The sequence below is a fragment of the Vulpes vulpes genome, chromosome 5, assembly GCF_048418805.1.
Source record: "Vulpes vulpes isolate BD-2025 chromosome 5, VulVul3, whole genome shotgun sequence".
Taxonomy (NCBI): domain Eukaryota; kingdom Metazoa; phylum Chordata; class Mammalia; order Carnivora; family Canidae; genus Vulpes; species Vulpes vulpes.
The window spans coordinates 120,136,803-120,154,774 of NC_132784.1; the positions used below are offsets into that span (position 1 = coordinate 120,136,803).

A 17,972-nucleotide genomic window follows, 5' to 3' on the forward strand; every position below is an offset into this window, starting at 1 on the left:
GTGGAAATAATATCAGTAAAGTAGAAAAAGCAAGTGATAGGTAAAATTGGAAAGAATTCAGTTTCTGCTTGAGGTAGGGCCTAGGGGTAGTTTCAGAAAGTCTTCGAATTGGAAAAGACCGATGCTAAAAAGGACTTGCTATTTGGGTCAACTCTTACAGTTGCAACGACTGAGGCTGCTTTAGATGATACGTGCAAGAGTCAAAAGCTGATTATAAGAACAAGATTGTTGTTTGCCTACTGCTGACTCTTTTTCCAGTAAATGCCTTCCACTGTGCCACCTGGCTGTTGGCAGCAACCGTGGCTCTCCTGCCTGCTGCCTGCTGCCTCGGTAAGCCCTGTGTAGATCGCTGAGTGTTTGGAGCTCTTGTTGACTAATTACATTGTTGACTCATTCATTGTTTGTCCTAATTGTTGCACAAGCAAAATGAGAATGTCAAGTGAATTTGCTCTTACTACTTTTAGAAAAGGAAAAAACAAAAACAAAACACCCAAACACACAAACATTTGTACCAGTGCTGTTCAAGCATGGTCCTCCCTAACTGGCAGAGAATGGGAACAGTTGTTCCCAGTCTACAACCGGGTAAATACAGAAAATCATAATATAGCCATTTAACAGAGCACTTTCTTTAATGGCTGTTGAATCTAATGTTAAGAAAACTAGGCTTAATTCTGTCTGGTTGAGTTGTTAATTTTCATTTGCCTAAAATTTACTTTTATTATATGTTAAAAAAAATTTTTTTAAAGAATCAAAAACACTTGTCCTTCACCACTGATTGTTTGAGGATTAGTCTATGGCAAATAGACTCGCTCAAATTCCCTCCCTGGTATATGACAAATACTTTAAGTCAGGCCACACCACCTAGTGAGACAATCCTCTCCTCTTCTCTTCTCTTCTCTTCTCTTCTCTTCTCTTCTCTTCTCTTCTCTTCTCTTCTCTTCTCTTCTCTTCTCTCTCTTCTCTTCTCTTCTCTTCTCTTCTCTTCTCTTCTCTTCTCTTCTTTTCTCCTTCCCCTCTCCCAAATTGGGTTGAAAAATAAAGGACTTTTACAGGTCAATTCAAATAATTTTCATTGAATAGGTACAGTTTACCAGTCTCTTAAAGGCATTCGGGAAGTTTCTAAAAGAAATAGTACAAATTTTAAGAAGTGCCTAGATTTGTGGAACAAGTGAGTCTGGGTAGGCCTAATATATGTAAGAATGGATAGTACTCAAAGCATTACAATGGAAAGAACTTTAGAGTCAAACTTTCCTGGATTCTGGATTCTAATCCTGACTCTCCTACTCTAGCTATAGTAGATCAGCACATACTTAACTGCTCTAAGAGTAGTTTCTTTATAAGACCTGGAGCATGATCTACAAATCTCATGGTGCAAGGCTTAAATATAGGTAATTAAAACACTTCTCAGTGCCAGTGAAATCATGTAATCAATAATGGTTAAGTCATTGAGACGCCTGTGTGGTTCAGTAGTTGAGTGTCTGCCTTTGGCTCAGGGCATGATTTCGGGTCCAGGGATCGAGTCCTGCATTGGGCTCTCTCCGAGGAATCTGCTTCTCCCTCTGCCTATGTCTCTGCCTCTCTCTCTCTCTCTCTCTGTGCCTCTCATGAATAAATAAATAAAACATTTAAAAATAAATAAGGGTAAGTCATTATTCTCATTTCTCAGAAGAGAAAGCAATAATTAGGAAAGACTATAGAAATTATATGACTAGTTAAGCCTTCAAAACATGGAAAAGTTAACCAGACAGATAAAGCAAAGAAGACTAATACAAACATAGCTGAGAAGCAGAAGGTAGTACGATGTTTTGTCTGACATTACAGGTAGCTCCACTGTAGGAACAAAAAGATCAAGGAGGAAATACGAAGTGTCGGGGCTGAGGAAGTAAGAACGGGTTAAGTCATGAAAAACCTTACCTAACAAACTTGTAGGCATGGGATTTTCCCTTTGGATGGGACATTTATAACGTCGGTGCATGGACTCTCCTCATTGAAAATGGAGGGATATTTAAATGAATTCCAAGGTGTCAGTGACATCCTGAAGTTGTGTGCAACATTTTATGACTATCATTGCATATGAAATTTTTGAGAAAAAGAAAGCCCCTAGGAATTCCTAGATTCTTAAAGTGCCCCACAGCTTCTAACAAGCTCAGAACAATTAAGTTAGGAAATCAGAGTCGCTGAATAGACTTAGACTTGAAGTGGGCCAGGAGTGCCGTGTGTGTAAAAGACGTGATCATGCTTAACTTTTGGATGGTAGTTGACTCTGGTAGAAACATGAAGTGAGAATTCCACTTGATTCGTAGGTTAGAGCCACACAGTCTTTGTATCCCTAACACAGAATGCCTCGTAGTGCCCATGTTTTCCCAATTTTCAGTAAATATTTGAACAAGAGATAAGACTAATGACAGGAAGAGAAATTAGCTATTTCGTGTAATTACCCAGTCAGAGACAACATGACAAGGCTGTAGAATTAAAGGGTGATAATTGGGATGGAGAAGAAAGGACAGATTTGAGAGACACTTTAGAGGTAAATCAGCAAACTTGGCAGCTGATTGATTGGCTGTGAGGGAGGAATTGAGAATGATATCCTGGTTTATAGGTTGGATGATGGATTCCTGTGTCATTCATTCTGTGCCAGTCTTTAAAGACAGTTATTTTCTACTGCTTTGTATTATATTACTATAAACATACGCTGTCTCCACTTGAAGACTATAGGTTACGAGGCGACATGATTTATTTTTTTTTAATTTTTATGGTATTTGCAATAGCAGTTGGTTTAGTGATGTCCAACTAAGACTCAGGAAGCACATGTTTTAAAAAAGTTAAAGGTGCCATAAAGGATGTTGTCCATTTTTCTGTGCCTACAGGGATGATTACTATGATTACTTTTTGTTTTCCATTTTCAAGCTTCCTGACAGTTTTTGCCTCACAATAGTTTTCAATTTATGTGAAGGAACAGTTGTGATGTGGAAATCTCTCATGGACGGGAAGTAAAGAGTAGAGTAGTACTTCTGTGCTTTGTGAACAGTGAAGTAGGAGAGGTTGGACAGGCAGGGTTCAGGAGCTGCTACTGGAGACTCAACAAGAACAATTTCTCACTGATCTGTTGTTGAGTTTCTGATTTCATTTGGTGAGCACTGCTCCTTAAGCAAGTAAGGAATTAAATTCTTTGACAAAAAGAAGGATGTTTATATAAAACAAGAGATTGAGAGTGATATTTTCATAATGGCTATATTGCATATATTATATATATTGACAATTATTACAGCGATGTGCTCAATTAGCATTCTGCATTCATTTCCTTAAAAAAACTTGGTCCGTTGACAGTCAGGTAGAGTTCACAGGGTGGTGCCCTGTTAATGTAGAAAGATGGTATGGTGAGTTGGAAAGGACAGGGGCTCTAGGGACAGAAAGACCTAGTTTTGGTTTTCTCACATTGGTCATTTTTCATATATCACTTGGAAAAAGAGGTCTGACTTTCCTGGAGGCTATTACTATTATTCCCCGAAAATGAGAAAATAATAGCAGCCACTATATGATGAGCAAAATAATGTGCCTGTAACTGTTCTAACTACTTTAATTTCTTAACTTATCCTAATAAATCCATTAGATATGATTTCATCACAGATTAATATACTTAGGCTCCAAAGAATTAAGTAATTTTGCTAGATGACACAAGATGTGGCAAGGAGGGTATATACCCTAATGCCCTGACCACACACCAAAAAAAATTGGGGAGAAAAATTGGGGAGAAAGCTTTTCTGCACAGATGTTGCAGCTGTTTCCACCTCATGCATTTTTTAAAAAAGATTTTACTTATTTGAGAGAGAGCTAGAGAGAGGAAGAGAGAGCACAAGTAGGGGGAGAGGAGAAGGAGAAGCAGGCTCCCCACTAAGCAGGGAGCCCAAAGTGGGACTCCATCCCAGGGCCCAAGGGATCATGACCTGAGCCCAAGGCGGATGCTTAACCCAGGTGCCCCTCATTTCATGCATTTTAAGACTCTCCTTAAATTCTTTGTGGAAAGAAGAGAATTGAGCCAAAGTACAAATTATTTCTAATCTTCATGCAAATCTTTGTGAAGAAAAACAGTTTCATTTTTTGGAAGATCTTGAGTTCTTTGTGAGATGATTTTTTAAAAAGTCATTGTCAAAAATTCACATATAAATGTGTAGACTCTAAACCATTCTACTAGTCACACGGTTATATTAATTCTATCCCAAACAGCATAATATTTAAAATAAATTTGAGACTTAAGGCCAGAAACAATTTTAAAAACTTGAAGATAATAGAATATGACTACAACATAGAGAATAACAGGAGTGGCCATTCTTTTGTTTTTAAGATCTGTATCTATCTATCTATCTATCTATCTATCTATCTATCTATCTATTTGAGAGAGACAGAACGAGAGCATGAATAGGAGGAAAGGCAGAGGGAGAGGGACAAGCAGACTCCTTACTGAATGGGGAGCCCAGTGTGGGGCTCAATCCCAGGATCTGAGACCATGACTCAAGCTGAAGGCAGACACTTAACCAATGAACCAGCCAGGTGCCCCTGGGAGGGCTTTCTTTAGGTAAAGTGAGGACAGATATCCCTTAGACTAGGTGCCAGTTAAGATCTGAATCATAAAAATGAGGCAACCATAGGAAGATCGTGGTCAATCTCTTTGGCAGTCACCCTGGTACTACAACAAGTTTGATGTGTTCAACAGAGAGATCTGAGAAGACTCTCTGAATAAGTATTTCTGGAAGGAACTATTTTTATTCCCATGGATTTTTATTTTTATTTTATTTTATTTTTTATTTTTTATTTTTTTTTTTGATTTTTATTTTTAATAAGCAATTTACATATTTCTCTTCCATATATTAAAACTTGAAAAACACTGCTATCCCCAGAGAAAAGTGAAGGAGACCCTGTCCTCCTTTGAGTGTGTTCTCATCCTCCAGGAAGGGCTAGGAATCATGGACTGTGAGTCATATAGACTTACATCCAAAACTAGGGAAGTTACCCAAGATTCATCCACAATTTTTTCATATATTAATGCAGAAAACAGTAGGACCTAGTTAGTAGGATGCTGTGAAGATTAAATAAGACAGTGCAAACTTTTTTTTAGTAAGTTGATAGGTCCTTCATGTCTTCCCAATATGTGGAAGGTAGCATGAGTGGTAATTCAAGAGAGACAGACTGGAAAAAGATGAAGAAAAGTTGTATTGTTAAAAAAAATCATTTGTTTTTGTGATGGAATTTGAGAATTATTTTTGCTAGAACTTGGAAACATCTTTTTTATTGGTACACAAATTATACTTCAGTATAAATTGGATATTAATTCACAGACTTTAGCCAAATTAGCTCAGAAGACAATTGCAGAGTAATGGCCTAAAGCTAAGACAGTGCCCAAATATCCTGTTTAAAAATTGAAACTTTCATCTTGGCACAGAGATCAACAATTAACAAGTGATAGCTACTGTGCTTGAGGTGTTTCACAAATTTTCTCTTTCTGTTATATTTGTCCCACTAGATAGGTATTACTTTCATCATTCAGGTGGGAGCACTTAGGCACCGATAATTTAAATAACTTGCCTAAAACCACATAGCTGGTCAGATGCAGTGCCAAGATTTGAGCATAGATATCTCTGCCTTCAAACATCAGACTTATTCCAGAAATGCATTAGATGAAACACACACACACGAACAAAACAAAAGAATTTCATTTCAGTTATCTCTAGGTGTTGGGCTAATATGATTTTTTGGAATTGAATTGTACTAACTCAAATTAATTTTCCACTTGGATGTTAAAAGACAATCTTGGTTATTCTTACATTACTTATTTATGAGTAATAAAATTTGCAAAGTTTTAAAATTATGGAGGCACAGCTTTGTGTGTCTCTTTGATGAAGAAGAAGCAAAGGCAAATGCCTAACTAGAAACCTGTTTATCTGCTCTTTCTGGTTTTAGGACATAAAGTGCCTTGTTTGACTTAATCTTGCTAAGTCACTCGAACTGTGTAATGTGAAATCCCTCAAATAGCACCATCCCAACTATCTACACCTGTCACTTTGCCTAGTAAAATATGTTTTGCTTTTTGAAATTCAGGAGAAAAACGGGCTATAAATCAGGGGAATGAAACTTCACTCCACGTTAAAAAGACAACCGTGAGCTGTTAATACTTGGGTCAAACTTTTGGTTTCCCATAGCTTGTCAGTTCCTCTTTTAAGTGTGCCTTATTTCCACAAAAAGATTGTACTTGTCCCCTGAAAATTAAAGAGACAGTCCTGGCTAATGCTTACCTCATGGAGGCAATAGCATTTTATAAAATAAATACACCCGGGGTCCATATTGTGCTATTCTCCTTGAAGTGCCTCCAGGAAGGATAAATATATTGTTTCCAGAGCAAAAGTGGAAAAGTGCAACGCTGATCTTCTCTTTTGAAAGACTGAATGATGCCTCACCCACCCCATCTCCAAATACCATCATGTGAAGTTTGGAATCAAATGGTTTCCCAATGGAGGATGAAGAAAAGAGAAATGTGCTGCGTATACATTGTATGTGCGAGCCACTGTACATATGATGAGTCTGAGGCTTTTCAAAGCTGCAGGAAACGTAGTCAGGTCCTTTGTGTTTCTCTTGAAAAGAATCAAAGGGGAGCTGTGTTGCTATGTAGGGGCACACGCCCAAGGACCCCTCCCAAGACTCTTCTCTAGCGGCCAAGCACTGAGAGTCACTGACCTTGTATTTTCCACAATGTCCAGAGAGAGAGAAGAAGAAAGGAGGAGAGGAGGCTTCTGCACTGACAGGAGACTGAGTTTCAAGTGAAATGAACGTGTCTCCACTGTCCTCCACATTTCTCCAACTTGTTTCTCTGTTTTGAAGCCAAGTGCGGTCACTTGGCTAAACAGTGAGTCACACTGAATCCAATAATGTTTAGTTAAAATAGCTGTCTCTTTAGGAAAACATCTCTGTATTTCTTTGTTCATGAAGCCCAGGTCTTTAGATTTGAGAGTTTATTGTATACAGTTTATGATACTTTTCTGTGTGTAAATGAAATGGGTTTAAGAATGCATCAAGTGAGAGCAGAGTTTAAGAATTTTGACTGGTGGGGGAGCTGGGTTATTAAAGTCCAAATAGTTTGTCTTTGTCTTACTAAAAGTTGTGGGTGGGTGGTCCATCCTGAAAGGATCTAGAGACCAAAAAATTTTGGCAATATATAGCAGTTTTCTGGTTAGTGATAACTGGTATTTCTTTCTTTGTGTGGTTCAGCATTTCGTTAGGTGCCCTGCAACCAGACTCCTGCATGAGAGGTTGTTTAAAACATAGAGGTCTGTAGACAAAGTCTGCGCTGCCTGACTTGATTAAAGAGTAATTATAATTCTTTAAACTGACAGAAGGTTAAATTGAGCCATCAGTACTATCAGACTCTTATTTTTAACTGAGCACATCATAAAGAAGAATGTTAACAAGTTGAAGATTTTCCAAGACGTTTGTCCATGCGTATTTATTTCTATGCAGACATCTTGTAGTTTAGTTACGCAAATATTTTTATCCTGCTTTACTCACTCAATATTGTATCATAAAATAATCTTGCTCTTATGAACTCTTTAGTAGCAGAATTTATCTTTTTAACATACTTTTTTTTTTTTTTTTTAATTTAACAAACGTGTAAGTGATCACGTCCTGCACTTTCTCAGAATTTTTTTCCGCTGGCACCTTCGGCAACTTTGGAAAACTCCAACCACTTTGGTTTGAGACACAAGGAGTTTGCACTGTTGCGTGTTGCTTGTGTGACATCCAAGAAGTTTGCGTTTTTGCATATTGGTTGACTCCTTACTTTTGCTTGACAAAGCCTACCCAAATCCTCCTCTTTATCAGTTCCAGAAACTTCTCATCATCCTTGAATCTCCCATCTCAGGCTTTCTAGTTAAGTTCTTTCCACTCCCTGGAAACTGTTTGTCAACTCATATTTATTCCTCAGGTCACACCTTATATGACACTTCCCCACAGAGGCTTTTTCTGACTCTTGATGTAAAGCAGCTGCTCTTGCCTTAAACACTTACCCTGTCTTTTACCATACTTTGTTGGTGTTTGGTAAATGTTGGCATTTACACTGTGATTATTGGTTTAATAGGTAAAGTGGCTCAACTAATACTTTTTAAAAGAAGAAATAAGGTCAAGCATTTCCTTCTGTTTAAGACTTTCTTATTTCCAGGAAGCCTTAACCTTCTGTCAGTTCTCTCTTATTTCCTGAGTTATCTTTTTTTTTCTTTCTAAAGATTTCTTTATTTATTTTAGAGAAAGAGCACAAGCAGAAGGGTCAGGGAGAGGAGAGAGAGAATCTCAAGCCGACTCTGTGCTGAGCCCACAGGTGGCTCCACCTCATGACCATGAGATCATAACGTGAGCCAAAACCAAGAGACCCATGCTTAACCAACTGAGTCACCCAGGTGCCCCGAGGCATCTTCTTGTACTATAGTTGCTTGTGTCCCCCTCCAGTCTTCACTATCCACTTTGAGGAGAGAGACCAAGAATGTTTATCTTTCCACCTAGCCCTGGCTTATATACTATCTATCGGGTGACTAAATAAATATATACCACAAAGAATAATTTAATTTTGTGTAGAATCTACTATATTATAAAAAGGTCAGCATTGTGTCATAGAGTGCTATGGCACGAAGGTCACAGAACCTTATAGGGGTGGAGATATGACAAGGGACCTCACCCAACACATGGAATCTCCTCCTACTCTTGATATAATCAAGGGTGTTGACTGGAAGTTTCCACTAGAAGGCTACAAGATAGCCAAAGGAAGTTTTGTTTCAAAGGGTGGAAAACCAATAAAACAGTTCAAATTCTGTGATAGGCAAGTGTAAATGCTACTGTAAGAATCGTTCCATATGATGGATCCAGTGTGGTCACTTTGGGGTCATCGTGGAGGAGTGGGGTCTGTTGTATTTATTCTGTGTGCTCTGGGGTTTTGCTGGTATAATATTCCATGTCAGCTCTTTCCCCCTGTCCATTGTACACGTGTTGGTTTGAGGTATTGTCATCTTGTCTTTACGTTTCTATGTCTGACCACCAAAAGACTTTTAGTGCTAATATTTTAAAATAGTTCCTCTTACTCTTATTTTCTGTGAATAATGTTACTCATTATTTTCATATTGAATATAGTCTTCTTTTAAAACTAAATAGCCTGAAAAATGTTTTCCATATCTTCAAATCTCTACATAAATAATTATAATGAAAGCATAATACTATATTTGGTAGAGATATATTAAAGTACATCATTCTCCAATTGTTATTACATTCTCCGTAGTTGTTTTTTGTTTTGTTTTGTTTTGTTTTTGGCTTTCTGTTGTTATGTTTCTGCTTTCATTTTGCTAACTACCTTGGATCTACCCAATGCTTGTTTTTTCCCCCAATGCTTTTTGAACACCTTGCTCCAAGGCAGCTTTTCCATAAATGTCCAGAGTTTTAGAATGAAGGTGTCAAATGAAGTGTTTCCTCCTCCACAAGTTTATCTCCTTTGTTTGTGTCTCAAGTGGACACTCCGAAACTGAGGCCTTCCTGACGATAGGAACACCAATGATAATGATGGCTCAGCTCATCCATGCAGTCCTCCACAGCTTAACAAGGGATTCAGATTAAGTTCTACTTTCTAGAAGTTACTTCCTTCCAGTTCAGAGACTCTCAAGACATCTTAGCTATTTCCCAATTGTATATTCTTAATACCCTGAGATATAATTTAACCACTTCCCATACAAGGAGCCAGAGATAGACACCTAACATTCTAGAAGTGTGCTTTCATGTCTCTCAAGTGAGGTTAGAGGAAGAGAAGTCAGAATTTGTAATTCTCCAATTGATTGAACTACACAACACAGATAGATTGTGCTTTAGGTAGGGAACAGAATGCCTTAGGTTTTGATTTAACTTCATTTTTCCAGAAAAGATACAGTTGTATTTCTTTGGTCATATTTCTAAGCCAGATTTTTAAACATAACCTTTCTTCCTGTCAGATTTATAGTAATGTGAAAGATTACATTAGTTTTACAGATATTCTACAACAGTAGATACTGCTTATAAACAGTGGAAAAGGGATTATTTTCACGGACCCTTTTCTTAAAAAAGATTTTATTTATTTATTTATTTGACAAAGAGAGAGCATAAGTAAGGGGAGGGAGGAACAGAGGGAGAGGGAGAAGTAGGCTCTCCAGTGAGCAGAAAGGCTGACCCTCAACCCTTGATTCTCCACTATCTCAGGCTCCATCCCAGGACACTGGGATCATGACCTGAGTCAAAGGCCATTTACACGGCTGAGCCACCTAGGCTCTCCCTGATGGACACTTTATTGCTGCAAGAGAACATCAGAGATCATTCTCGTTTATAAATAATCTCTCATTCTTCTTTGTCTTTAGTAAATATTAGGCCTAAGTTTGGGGAGGGTAGAAGGGAGTGATTGAGGGAAGGGGAAGCAAATCAAGCCCTGTGTCAACAAATGATGAACTTCAGTCTCAGTTGGCTAATTCCAAAATGACCCTCCTCTCTTCCCCCCATACACCTTACCTTTTAGTAGGAATAAATTATAATCATGTAAGCCTGAATTTTTGAAATTTAATAGCATTTTTTCTTATTTTATTGGCTCATGCTCATAGTTTGTTTTTGTTTTTAGAGAGAGGGCACAAGTTGGGGGAGAAGTAGAGAGAAAGGGAGAGAGAATTTTTTGTTTGTTTGTTTTTTTGAGAGAGACTGCATAAGCAGGGGAGGGGAGGGTGGAAGCACAGGGGGAAAGAAAGAGAGAGAATCTCAAGCAGGCTCCATGGAGCCTGATGCAGAGTTCAGTCTCGCGATCCTGAGATCATGACCTGAGGTGAGAAATCAAGAGTCAGGAACTTAACTGACTGAACCACCCAGGCACCCTTCATGCTCATAATTTTTAATTCACCAAGATTAAAAGATCCTAGGACTCAATATAGCAGAAAAAGTGTAGAATTGAATGGACAAAGAACTTTGTCTTGTATTCAGAGGCAGTTTCATCTGTAAAACTGTACAGGAGACAGAGAGGGTCTTAGCAAGTCATAGGGCTTAGTCCCTCACCCTCTACTCCGTGGTATTTTAGAACATTTCAAGTAATCTTCCAGGCAGGCTTTAAGAGAAAAACCACAAGGAGAAGTTGAGCAAATATCGACAGACCTGGGACCTGACCTCATCTAGAGGATCAAGGAAGCCTTTATGAGGCATCCAATTTAACTTCCATCGAAATTGCTACTTGAGTTATGAGTAGGGGTTAGAAAACAGCAAGAGGAATCTTGTCAGAAGGAGGAAGAGCACATGCAAAGGCCCTGAGGCAGAAAGGAGGAAGGCGTGTTTAAAAGTGTGAAAAGAAAAGAAAACCAGAAGGGTGATAACACAGAGAAAATAGGTAAGAAATGATGATGGAGATTTTTTAGTGAAGTAATCTCAAACCAGATCAAGTAAGGACATGAAGAATATTAGATGTTGTTCTAAAAGTAATGGAAAGCCATGCCAAACAAGAAAGGGGGCTTAAAAGTGAAGTGACCGTGTAATTTAACATCCAAACCTTGACTCCTTTCAGAGTGCGGAAGAGGCACTATTGATAATTTTGCTGGGAAAACAGCCACAAGCTGGACGATCTGGGGCAAACTAGAATGAGAGCCGTCCTTCTTCAAGGCTTCTGTGTATTGGCTAATTTTCCCTCTGACACAACTCCTGGGAGATATCCTGTATTCACTGTTGCCCTTCCCAGGCCAGGCTCACTGAAAAGAACTGTTTCCCTTAGTCCTTCTTTCATCCATTTGGCATTTTGCTTCCACTTAGCTGATCATACCCACCCACCAAAAGCCACAGAAAAGGAGAACTTTTTACCTTTATGTGAGGTTATGTTTGACTCTATCATCTCACTTTCACAGTAGACTTTCTCAGACTTGGCTATGATGGTTTAGTAAGAACAGCATCCCTGATAATTTTTTTTATTGTTCTCAAGTTGTTTGGAGCATAGACACCCCTCCCCCTGACCCCCTGCCACACTCCAAAACTAGCAAGGAAAATTGAAGAGCAGAGGCATTTCTTATATTACATTTGATAACTGCACAGACTCATGTGCAGGGCGAACATGGTAGAAGCCCAACATGTAGTGTTAAATAAAGTCTGATTTGAAAAACAAGAGGGTATTTAGTTAAATTCATGGGTTAAGGTACTCACCTTGCCTTGAGTCCTGGTTCTAGACTCTTCTACTCATTACTTTGTGACCTTGGTTAGATTGCTCAAATTTTCCAAAGTTTAGTTTCATTATGTGTGGAAAGGAAAAATATTAAGGCCTAACACAAAGGCTTTGAATGCCAATTAAATGAAATGAGTTTATAAAGCACCTCGAACCATTACTCCTACTGGTAAGCCCACAGGTGGTGGCTATTTGGAGCTATTATTTTTTAGCAAATGTGGTTTCAACAAGATGCCTTCTAGCCTCACTTCGCTGTAGGAATTAGGAGCCATCTGTTCATTCTGGTTTCACTGCTCTTGTCTTTAACTGCCTGTTTGTCTTAAAGGGACTGGTGAAGTTCAGTTTTTGTTTTTGTTTTTTTTTTTAAGATTTTATTTATTTATTCAAAAGAGACACACAGAAAGGCAGAGAGAGAAGCTGGCTTCCTGCAGGGAGCCCAATGTGGGACTTGATCCCAGGATCCCAACCTGAGCCAAAGGCCGACCCTCAACCACTGAGTCACCCAGGCGTTCAGTGTCTAACCCAGTTTCAAAATAGTGAGCCTCAGGGAGAGGATGGGTCATTTAAGCCCACTCTACTTAAAATTCTTCTGAGATAAGACATTCTGGAGAGGAAATTATCCTGTCAGTAGCAATGTCTCTGAAGTAAAAGATATCCTAAGGATTTACTTTGAAATCTGTAGATGTGCCTTTTGCCCCAGGGGAGAGCTAACATTTATGTTGAGAGGTCAGGGTGGGCGAGCCAAACAGAATAACACAACAGTAAGATAAGATTTGGAATTGTCGTAAGGGCATGAGATCTTCATATTTGTGTCCTCTTATTTGAGCAGTGCCTAGGCAGCTGCAATAGGGGCTCAATATGTATGTATAGAAAGCAGAACTGTTAACACATCATGAACTTTATTTTTTTAATAATAAATTTATTTTTTATTGGTGTTCAGTTTGCCAACATACAGAATAACACCCAGTGCTCATCCCGTCAAGTGCCCCCCTCAGCATGAACTTTAAATATAATTAATAAGTGACCATAGCTTAGGCTTCTAATAGAGAGACCCTGGGAATTGATTTTCAATCAAGTGATCTTCTACTTGGTAATTTATAAAGGGCCAAAGATAATGTAGTATTCTGGGTGAGTGAGTTCCCCTACTTAATAGCTTAACAGATATATATTGCTCATGAAAGGGAGACTCTCCACCCCCCTCCCCCGAGATCACATTTCTGAGCACATGAATGAATTTTTATTGATTTAGTCACCAGAGATATGTTGAGATCTCCGACTAGTTAAACAGAACAAAAGTTAGTTCTTATGTGGTTAAAGATAGTGTTATTTATAGATAGAATATATTACTGTACATTACATTATGTTGTAATTGTTGTAAACAGCAATATCTTGACTATAGCCAGGTGAACCCAGAAGTTTATAGTGCTAAGGTTTATATTTTAGGGGAATGTGTTGCTCTCCCAACCTTGGTTAAAATCTCAAGGCTCATAGTAGTTTCTATTACAAAGGAAAATCCGTGTCAATACATGAATTTCAGGTAAGCATCTTGTGCTGCAAATTTTCCCTCGGGGAGGATTGGCATGGAAGGCATTACAGTAATTTTCCATCATAGAACTCTACAATAATGCGGATTTCAGGGCAGAAGCATGCAGTACTCTTCTTTCTTTCTTTTTTTTCTTTTTTTCTTTTTTTAAATACTGTTTCCCAGGAGATTTTCCCAGGGACTTAGACCTGCACTGCCTTTTGTGGGGCACTGCATTTTTAACACTACATACTCTCAGCCAAAATTCCTTCTCAATCAGTTGAGCATGTTCTGAGAAACAACACAACTCGTTGTATGTCCAATCCTATAAAAATGATGACACATTGTTAAGATTTAAATAAATAAAGGGCAGTGCTACTCTTTGACTTGCTGAGATGAAAGACCAGTAACTGTGACTTCCTTCTCTCACTACGCAAGTCATTCAATCAGTCATTTTCTCTCCCTGTGACCAAATCATCGAATCATTCATTTGACTTAACATTGGCTCTACATTAAACCAAAATGTTGAATTGTTCAGTCAATCTTTTTATGGATAAAAATCCTCAATGCTTTTTATTCTAAATGCTCTAAATGCTCTTTCTTCCAAAAAAAAAAAAAAAGTTTATTTTTTATTTTTATTTTTTTTCCCAAGCTCCAGAGTTCAATTATCGCTCACTAACAGCAATTTAAATAGCATTTAAACAAAATAACCTTGGCTTCTAGGTTTCTAACAGGGCACTTCCTAAGTAAATCTTCCTTGGTTAACAGCTGTCAACTGTCAATGGGAGGCAGGTAATTAAATTTGAAGATAGCTTTATGGCTCAGAAAAATAGATAAAATCCTTGGACCAGAAAGGTCTCCAGTTAATGCAGTTATTGCCCCCTCTGGTATTTGAACTAATGCAAGAAATTGATTATTCTCTAATGAAACAGATAAAAACTGCCATTATTTGCTAATTGCGAGTAAAATTCAGTTGAAGCTGTTTTCCCAGCTGAGATCCCACTCTTGGTTTTATTTCAGTAGATATTTGGAAGAAAAGGGAAAAAGAAAAAAGGCTATCTGGAAAAATACTGGAATGAAACAAACCATGATAGGATGAGAAGGTGGCAGGTAGGGGCTGTGAATACTTAGATGTGGCAATTAGGAGGGGTTTCAACAGCAGGAAATGCAAAGATCAAGTATCTAAAAAAAAAAAGTGTGGATTTTTTTTTTTTTATCATATATAACAGTAATACAGTGATAGAGCAGTTCCAGCATTATTTCAGAGCTTATCATTTCTTTAGGCAGGTTTTTTTTTTTTTTCCTAGATTTTTGCTTGCCATTCTCAGCAATCTTCTTGGTAAGCTACAAGTGCTGCACATACCAATATCCAGAGGCAGAAAAAGAAATCACCCCCTTTTTTGTGGTAGTCTTTAAGATGGAAGAAACCTCTTCCAATATCCTTGCAAAGGCTTCCCTTTAGATCTCACTGACCAGAACTCATCACATGTCACATTTAAACCACTCACTAGCTAGGGGTGGGTGGGACAACTATGGTAGGTATGGACCAGTTCTGCCTACAGGGAACAAAAGGACAATTCTTTTATTAATTTAGATTTTTTTTAAAAAAAAATTTTGTTTACTTATTCATGAGAGACACACAGAGAGAGGCAGAGACACAGACACAGCAGGATCCCCGCAAGAAGCCTGATGCAGGACTCGATCCCAGGACCCCAGGATCACAACTTGAGCTGAAGGCAGCTGCTCAACCACTGAGCCACCCAGGTGCCCTGGAAAATTCTCTTTTAGATGGAAGGTCAACAGTGTCTCTTGCTGAAAGGAGCACACGCTGGTCCTCTACTGTGTGCTAGTGCAACATCCTTTGAGCTCTGTGTTGGCATCACCGATCTATACATGAGGAAATCAACCCTGGGCAAACTGTGGTAGCTTTCTTAAAATAATATATGTAGTAAGTGATGAAGCTGGAATTTCAATTCAGGACTGTCTGACTCCGACTCTATACTCCCACCACATCCCCCTGTTGCCTATACATCACGATTCACTTTCAGTCTCAATCACAGAGCTGCTCTTTTAGGATAAAACAATCAGTGCATCTCTGTGCTTGCTTTTCACTTTAGAATTACTCTCCTTAGGGCTTCCTCAGAGCTGTCGACTCTTAAAGACTAACATAACCCATGAGAGGAATTGGAAAAACTCGACCTGCAGACTTGATATTTTCAGTGGCAAATTCATATTCTAATTTTACATGTTTGGGGGACATATCTGCTTTGATTAGAATTTAATCTGTCAACACTCACATAATCTCTCTACCAAAGAAATTCCCCTTTCAAATCCCTCAAAACTAGTCAAGGCATGTTCTTTCTCTTGTTCTTAGTTTTCAGCTTCCTTTTACCCCAGCTCAACTTCATCTGAAATCAGTTCCAAATCCTTTATTTTAAGCATTCTGCAGATCAACTCTTCCTTTCCATTTTTTTAGCCTATCAGGTCTTTATCAGCATCACATCTGGAATATTCTCATCTCTTAGTTTTCCAGCCTCACATACTTTAAAATGATCTGCCACACAAATTATTTTCCTTAAAAAACTACTTATTTTATTATTTTACTGTCCTCTTCAAATAATTTGAGTTCATTCTACATGTGAAAAAATGAACTATTAAATATAGTAATAAATTAAAATCAGGGAATCTGATTTTTCCCTCTATGTGTAAGGAATTGTTCTTATCTTGATGGCTGAAGCTCGATGTCTTTTCCCAAGTCATAGCAATGTTACCCCTGTCACTACAGGATAGACACTCTTTTAAGCACTCGGTGTATATCAACAATTTAAACCTCACAACACCCCCTATGAGGTAGGCACTGTTATTCTTATTCTGACTTTACACATGAGGCCACTGGAGTGCAGAGGGATAAAGGCACCTGCCAAGAATACATAGAAATGAAATGGCAAAGCTCGAATTCATACCCCAGTGGTTGGGGCCCCGGAGGCCACAAACTCAGTCACATTTTACTTTTCTAGTGTATGTATTTCACTGGAGAGTTATTTATTGAAGAGGTATGTGTTGAACTTTTATTCTTCACCCCCAAGCTTTACCTTTCTCCTGATGTTTTTATAGAAAAACTATACAACCCTGAGTCTCCTCCATCTGATGAAAAGTAAGCTTTATATAACACCTTGAATTTTAGGCAAAATCAAAGCAGCCTTTGTCTTTGCAACCTTTGATTGGCATTTACCGGATTCTATATTCTTTCTCATGTTCTGAGCTCTTGGGTCTTTTTTTTTCCTCCCCTATTTCAGCAGTAACCTCTGAAGTCTGGCAGGGGCTCGCTTTTTTTCCTGAATGACATCCCTTTCCTCTGTCTTGCTCAGCCAGTGACACCACTGCTGCCAATGTCATCACCTGTCTGTGATGCCTACTGAGGCTCAGTAACCTCTAACTGGATTCACGTACCACGCAGCACTCTACATCCCAAGTCTCCGATTTCCAGATCTGTCATATATTCTCTTGTTTAAATCATCTTTCGATGTCTTTTGTTCCTGTCTTCTCTCATGACTTGCTTCTTGACTCTTCTGAAGTATTTTTATTACTTTTTAATGGTTTCTTCCACATAAAAAGAATCCTACACTTTACTGTCATGTTATGTCATAACATACTGTTATGTTTTATGATCATGCATTAGTAATTTTAGGAATCTAGTTCCTTAAATTAAAAGAAAAAGAAAATGTGTATCTAGTAATTCAAATTTGATAATACTATACTAACAGTAATAATTATTAAAATTTACTAAATGCTTTTTCTGTCTTCATTTCAAATATTCACATATATTAATTCAATTGATTTCCATGGAACTCTGAGTAGAGGTGATATCGTTGCTTTTATGCAAGTGAGAAAATCAAAGCCCAAGGAGGTTAAGTAACTTGTTCAATGTCACAGGAAGTTTGGTGCCACAGCCTGGCTTCATAATCACTTTGCTACTCCCATAACATTTTCAGTGTATTGACTAGATGTAGAACTGCTTACAGAATATAATGCCAAACATTCTGAACTGATATGCCTGGGAAATAGGTTAAATTTGTGACTTCTCTATGTTTCCACATGGCCCAAGAGCTCACAGAATGTAGTTCAAGGCTTTCTGTAAGAATTCTTATTATTTCAGATTTTGAGTTAAGTCATATCACAGCCTATGAGAATTTCTAGAAGTGCATTTGCGATTCAATGTCT

General features: G+C 38.2%; 1 protein-coding gene across 3 annotated transcripts in view; it reads left to right on the top strand.

The window, feature by feature from the left end:
* SEMA3C (semaphorin 3C) overlaps positions 1-17,972 on the top strand; it is a 208,708-nt gene that overhangs the window by 95,735 nt on the left and 95,001 nt on the right. The window lies entirely within an intron of this gene.